This window comes from Neomonachus schauinslandi, chromosome 11 (genome assembly GCF_002201575.2).
Source record: "Neomonachus schauinslandi chromosome 11, ASM220157v2, whole genome shotgun sequence".
In the NCBI taxonomy this organism is placed as follows: Eukaryota; Metazoa; Chordata; class Mammalia; order Carnivora; family Phocidae; genus Neomonachus; species Neomonachus schauinslandi.
Genome location: NC_058413.1, coordinates 13,849,821 through 13,857,308, shown reverse-complemented (window position 1 = coordinate 13,857,308; position 7,488 = coordinate 13,849,821). Strand labels below are relative to the sequence as shown.

The 7,488-nt window shown below is 38.9% G+C and overlaps 1 pseudogene; it reads left to right on the top strand.

Annotated features, from left to right (window-relative positions):
• Positions 1-1,132: 1,132 nt before the first annotated feature.
• Positions 1,133-2,065, top strand: LOC123326209 (annotated as a pseudogene).
• The last annotated feature ends 5,423 nt before the right edge of the window (positions 2,066-7,488 follow it).

Genomic DNA, 7,488 nt, shown 5'->3' with positions numbered 1-7,488 from the left:
GTGCTGCTTAACTGCATGGTTAAACATGCAGGACATTCTTTAATCACCTTGGGTTCTTCCATATGTCAAGAGAAAACAAGGAGCTCTGCACAGTGTTTCTAACATTTTAAACAGCAACCTCTGAAATGTGTCTTTAGAATGATTTGGGAAAAGGGGAAGCTTTTATTTAATATTGCACCACGTTCTTATATCCAGGTGCCCAGATTGTACCTCAGTTCTCCATTTCCTGCCTCTCCTGAATCTTGACCAAACTGCCAAGAAGGAGAATCACCGAATTTATTATCTGCCCTGATTAAGAATATTGACTTTGCTTTTATGTCAAGAATAAATATTTAGTTTTCCTAAATGTATAGAATGTGGTGTTAGATTGGGACTTTATAAATTATTATTACTAGCATATGGATGGGGAAAGATGCTTATAGTTAACTGGGTGTTAATGGCAGAGTTAAAAAAAAGAACATATCTTTTTTTTTTTAAAGATTTTATTTATTTATTTGAGACAGAGAGAATGAGAGACAGCATGAGAGGGATGGGGGTCAGAGGGAGAAGCAGACTCCCTGCCGAGCAGGGAGCCCGATGCAGGACTCGATCCCGGGACTCCAGGATCATGACCTGAGCCAAAGGCAGTCGCTTAACCAACTGAGCCACCCAGGCGCCCAAAAAGAACATATCTTTGAAGGTGGTGGAAAACAGATAGAAGTCTATTTAGTCAGTGGATAATGTAGCATAGCTCTGAAGAGCATAGAATTTGGCATCTGATACATGTTTATATCTTAGCTTACTGCTTAGTATCTGAATGAATTGATACTATTATCTGAACCTATCTATTTTTCTTCCCCCATATGTAACATGAGTACCAGAAGAGCCACTATTAGAGTTAAATGCATACAAAATATTTATAAAATTTCCCAGCATATAGTATGCTCTCATTAAACATCATTTGAAATATGATAACCTTAAACCAAAAAGATATCAAAGATAAGTGTAAATATCCCTCTGTGACCCACATTTTTTTTTTTTTTTGGTGTAAAAATACTCCAACAATTTAAAAAGTACTACTAAAATGTCATATGTTCTGTAACATCTCAGATGAATTAAGTTTCTGTTGTGTCTCTGGACTCTCCTCGACCTCATGGAAAATAGGAACAATGGCACAGAATTTGTTTTCATGAGATTATGGGGAAATAGGCAACTAGAGCTATTGTTCTTTCTCTTGTTCCTGCTCTACTACCTGGCTGTCTTAATGGGAAACTTCATCATCTTTCTCACAATCACCTGCAGCCATCTAAGCAAACAACCAATGTACTATTTTCTGTCACCTTTCTTTCACGGACCTCTGCTACACCTCCACTGTGTCCCCAGGCTAATCAGGGACTTAGGTGCAGCAAGGAAAAATATTTCCTATAACAACTGTATGACCCAGCTCTTCACTGCCCACTTGCAGGTGGGTGTAGAGATATTCATCCTGGTGTCCATGGCTTTAGACCTCTATGTTGCTGTTGTCTAGCCCCTGCTACATGGTCATCATGAACCAAGGGAGGTGTAACCTGTTGATCTTCATGGCCTGGGGTGTGGGGTTTTGGCACTCTGTCGCTCTATTGCTCATGGTACTCAATTTACCCTTCTGTGGTCCTAATTAGATAGATCACTACCTATGTGATGTGAAGCCTCTTTTGAAACTGGTGTGCAAAAATATTCATGTTGTTAGTATCTCAGTGATTGCAAATTCAGGAATGGTGGTGGTTGTCATTTTTCTTGTCCTGGTGGCTTCTTACATTATCATATTATATAATCTTAGGACACTGTCCTCTGTAGGGCAACCCAAAGTACTCTCCACCTGCAGCTCTCACATAGTGGTGGTCATTTTATTCTTCGTGCCCTGTATCTATACTTATGTTCTACCTGCTGGGAATGAGAACAAGGATAAGGAAATCTCTGTGTTTTACACGATGATTGCCCCATGCTGAATCCTCTTATCTATACCCTGAGAAACGTGGAGGTGAAAATCACCATGGGGAAGCTGTGGTCTAAAATGGCACATTCTGAATTAAAGTCAATAGGCTGATTTTCATTTGTGCTTTCAACCCTGTGTCCCCAGAGCATCAACCATTTGTGATATTATAAAAAGCACATAAACTTTCTTTGGGGACCTGGAATGAATAACCTCTGAAGTTATTATGAGCCAAAGAAGCAAGTCATTGTAATTCAGATTGCAATCTGCACTTTAAAGGGTCCAATTAATTCAAGGTGTGAGCACTTGGATTTGAGGTATTCAAGAAATGCCCTTCCACAGCACATCTCTGATCAAATCCCTGGTCTCTCCAAAAAATGTATATGGAACGCTATTTTCCTTGGAACAAACCCAACTTTCTTAAATCTCCCCAGATTGGTTCAGCTCTAACTTGTTAATATCAGAGGTCATCACTTTGGAAGAAAGTATGTTGTTATAATGACAGGCTTTGGGCTAGGGGAGAGCTGGGTGATACAGTGACTCTGTAAGTTTTTACCTCTGGATCTTGGCAATTTGATTTAATTATTTGAGTGTCTATGAAATGGGGTAATATTATACCTCAGAAGATATCATATCACTTGGACTAACACATGTGAAGATTTTACATGACATAAGGCACACTGAAAAGTCAAGTTACTTCCCTCTTTCCTTCTGTGTGTCCCTTCACCTAGATGCTTTCAACGAGCTCCACGGGGTCCATCTACATTATCCAAACACACTCTAGAATCTATCAGCTTTATGGCTGTATTTCAGCTATCTCCTCTGCTTAGGATTCCCCACCCCATGCTTGAGGGCCCATGTCTTATCTATAATTCACACTCCTTATGTTTTCTTATTCAGGAAGACTTGGCAGATCCAACAGACTAGAAGTCCTTCTGATTCCTGCCCTGTTCTTTTGTTGCTATTCAGCAGTATCTTTTCTCCACTTCAAATAATCCTATATCCTATATAAGTGTTTCTTCCTGTGAACTGTGCTTTTACTAGTTTGAGCAGGAGGAGTATGTGATATATCTTTATTTTTTCTTTTTATCTTTCTTTTTTTCTAACAGTAAACGTACACAAATCAAGATGTAAACAAATACTAATTAAAATCTTGGAAAATATCTTTTTTATTTGACTGTATGCATTGTTTTTACATATCTAGAACTTATCCTTGTGTCAAGAACAATCATTCATTAATAATAAAATAAGTGGGCGACTGGGTGGCTCAGTTGGTTAAGCGACTGCCTTCGGCTCAGGTCATGATCCTGGAGTCCCGGGATCGAGTCCCGCATCGGGCTCCCTGCTCGGCAGGGAGTCTGCTTCTCCCTCTCCCACTCCCCGTTTGTGTTCCCTCTCTCGCTGTGTCTTTCTCTGTCAAATAAATAAATAAAATCTTTAAAAAAAATAATAAAATAAGTAATGTCAGGAAAGCTAAGAATTTAACATATATTCCCACGTGCCTATTAGGGAGATAATGAAATTCAGCAGACCACCAGAACTTTAGAATAGTTTTACTTTTTCATTTTCTGCATTAAGGAGACACTGCTCTTTCAATCATTGGGTGCCTCTTTGTCCATTGATTCACATAACCCAATCTCAGCTCTGAGCTTCCAATCCTATTTGTCTGAACATATCTCTCTGCCCAGAGACTTGTCTTTTCTCAGCAGAAAGATTACATTGCTTCCACACAAACTTTGCTTGATTACGCTACTTCTGCCCCAGCGCCACGGCAAAATGCAAGAGAAATCATGGAGGTAGTAGCTATTGTCTTAGTACCTGGCACCACTCTTCTGATGTTTCAATTCTTAGGCACCTTCATATACATAACTAATATGTTTAATTTTTTTCCCTACTAAAGCCATGCAAGCTTCCAGAATATGATGGGAAAACATTTTGTCTGTCCCATAGGAAATTAGCATTGATAAGTTATTCATAGTTCTGTTTGATGGCTTAATGTAGACTTTTACTAAATTTTTTGGATTTTTTTTAAGTATACAAATGCCATGTGCCTGTGTGTACGTGTGTGTGTGTGTGTATGTATATGTGTTTATCACGATTGTGTCTGTGCATGTATTGTTTAGGGACTCTTGGGGCTCTTGGAATTCCTTAGGACAGGTCAAGGAAATCCTTATCCCATCGGAAAGATTGCTATGCAACAAAATTTACATATATATATATTAGCTCTCATATTTTCTTTTTGTTTCCCAAGGGTCCACAAGATTTTATTGGCAAAATTGGATGACATTATATAAAAAGCCAACAAATAAAATATAACAAACTAAATTACTTATCAATTTGTCAGGTAGATTCTATCCATCTATATAGGAATTTATTGCTAATTTAAAAACTCATTTTTAATTAAAGAGATATTTCTAATCAGCTAAAAAATCTGTTACACAGGCTCTTTCTTTATACCCCAGAGTTATCAGGAAATACCAGGTTGGAAGAAGCTTAGATATCTTGCCAAGGGCCTATAGGAATAAATGGAGGCCCAAACTAGCTGTGGCTGAAAAGGTTTTATGTAACTTCCTGCCTCAGCACCTTCTCCTATCCTTCACCCTTCGCTTCACCCTATATTTTTCTTCAGACATCCATTAGGAGGACTGATTTAGATACTGAACCTAAATCATCCACCAAAAGATATTTAGTGAAATCAAAATGCTCTTGAAAAGTTGATGATTTAGGTACAGAGTGAAGGATGAAGTGTTTGGAATCAATGGCTTTGAAATATCTACTTTATGTGACACCATATTCATGGGGGTCTCTGGTGTTGAGGGGAACACTGGAAGAGTCAAAATCAGCCTTCACAATAGGCTGTCAGAGGAGGATGGAAGGCTTGTCTTCAACTTTGGGCCTCTACATTTCTGTCTAGTTCATATAGTACTGCCTCAATGGTTAGAGTAAGTCCTCACATGCAGGTGATTCTGAGGGCATATGGTGTGCCAGGTGCATTATGGTGGCCGGGAACTTAAGGTCTCAGTTAGGAAGACCTGGTTAGCACCAGCTAGCTGTGTGATTTTGAGCATAGTGTACATGACATTCCTAGTTGAATTCTTGGTATATGGTAAATAACCTATAAGTGATTGGAACAGTTGCTTTTGTTTTAGGATTTTAGAATTTAAGGACTTTGTTTAGAGGTGCTAAATAGTATGGCTAGTAAGAGGCTGTATCCAGACTCTCTGAGTTTGAAGTCTCAGGTTTTTGAAAATTGATCCCACAAGTTGGTTTTTTGGGTTTTTTTGTTTGTTTGTTTTGTTTTTTAAGATTTTATTTATTTATTTGACAGAGAGATACAGCAAGAGAGGGAACACAAGCAGGGGGTGTGGGAGAGAGAGAAGCAGGCTTCCCGTGGAGCAGGGAGCCCGATGTGGGCCACGATCCCAGGACCCTGGGATCATGACCTGAGCAGAAGGCAGATGCTTAACAATTGAGCCACCCAGGTGCCCCAAGAGTAGCACAAGTTTTATTCTTACTCATCAAGTTAGTTAAAGAAGCACTGATGCTTCTTGGTTCTCCTTCCAGCTGGGGCTACCCACTGATGAGGAAGAGAGTTGGCGATGTTGGTGATTTTCTCTGTGAAGGTAACTATTGGCTTGACTAGAACTTGTTTCCTGAAGAGCAAAGATGTGCCCTGACTTCACTTTTTCCTCAGAAGGAAGGTAAAACTTTGGAAGCTTTTGGTGGTTTGCCTCCATTTAGTAAATGTCCTCAAGGTAAGCCATTGGTCTCTTTCTGCCTGTGAAAGGTTTTCTGATTGGATTCTCAAGCACTGTTAGCCTATCATGCTCTTCAAATTCTTTATCGTCAATGTTTTGCCTTAAGTAATATTATTTAGTTCTGTCCCCCCATATTTAAATTCTATGATAAATTTGTGAGATAACATATGTATAATGATTTCACTGTACCTTTTACATATTATGTTTTACTGAAACATGTTTCCTTTCTTCCAACTGAAAAAGTTTCCTTACTGTTTTGAGACGTTTTTCAGAGCTCCTTCTTTGCTTATAATTCTTTGTCAAGCTGCTTCTTATTCCTCATGCAACTATGCTTTCTTCAGGCTCTTCCTTCAATGCATCCAAATAAGCAACCTATAATTGAATTCAGCTCTGAATCCAACTGGAGAGTTTGCACACAATAACCATCAGGCCCATTAAGAGTAGGCTTCTGTCACGTGAGACTCCCAGAATGATTGACCTGTCCATTTTGCTGAGATTCCTGCCCTATGTGTCTCATCCAAGTGGGTACATGTTGTAAGAAGTCTGGCCTCAGAGTTTTTGGTTTTTGACTCTGAAATAGCTCTATAATCTCAATTTAAGTGCAGATATAATTTGTTTTTCCCTACTTGGGCTTAATTTGGTCATTGGCTCTTTGAAATTTATTACAACAAGATATGAGCCATATGATCACAGAATGTTTTGCTTCCCAGAAGCAGGTATGAATCCATACCTAATGACGTTCTATCTACATCTAATTGATGATGACTTCGTGCTTGCTATTCATGCAGTTTTATGGTATTGCAAATAAATATCTAAAGGTAGAATTACTAGAGAATAGCTTAAAAAATGTTTTATTTATTTATTTATTTGAGAGGGAGAGAGAGAGTGGATGGGTGAGGGAAGAGCAGAGGTAAAGGGAGAGAAGCTGACTCCGTACAGAGCAGAGCCCGATGTAGGACTTGATCCCACAACCCTGACATCATGACCTGAGCTGAAACCAAGAGTCAGAAGTTCAACTGACTGAACCACCCAGGCACCCCGAAAAGAGCTTATAATTAGCTTGAAAGATATCATCAACCTGGATTTCAAAGATTTTGTACAAATGAACACTACTTTTAAGTAACCTATGAGTTCCATTCCTCGTTTTAGTAATTTGTGAGTTTTTTTCTCTCTTTTTTCTCTTGATTGATCTTGATGAGGTTTTCTGAGTTTTATTAATTCTTTTGGAGAAATAACCTTTAGCTTTTTTGCTATGCTCTATTTAATAATGTTACTTATCTTTTTAATGATTTAAAGATTTTATTTATATATATATATTTTTTTATTTTTAGTTTTTTTTTTTATTCTTATGTTAATTCCCATACATTACATCATTAGTTTTAGATGAAGTGTTCCATGATTCATTGTTTGTGCATACACCCAGTGCTCCATGCAGAATGTGCCCTCCTCAATACCCACCACCAGGCTAACCCATCCTCCCACCCCCCTCCCCTCTAGAACCCTGTTTCTTTTTCAGAGTCCATCGTCTCTCATGGTTCGTCTACCCCTCCGATTTCCCCCGCTTCATTCTTCCCCTCCCGCTACCTTCTTCTTCTTCTTTTTTTTTTTCTTAACATATATTGCATTATTTGTTTCAGAGGTACAGATCTGAGATTCAACAGTCTTGCACAATTCACAGCGCTTACCAGAGCACATACCCTCCCCAGTGTCTATCACCCAGTCACCCCATCCTTCCCACCCCACCCCCCACTCCAGCAACCCTCAGTTTGTTTCCTGAGA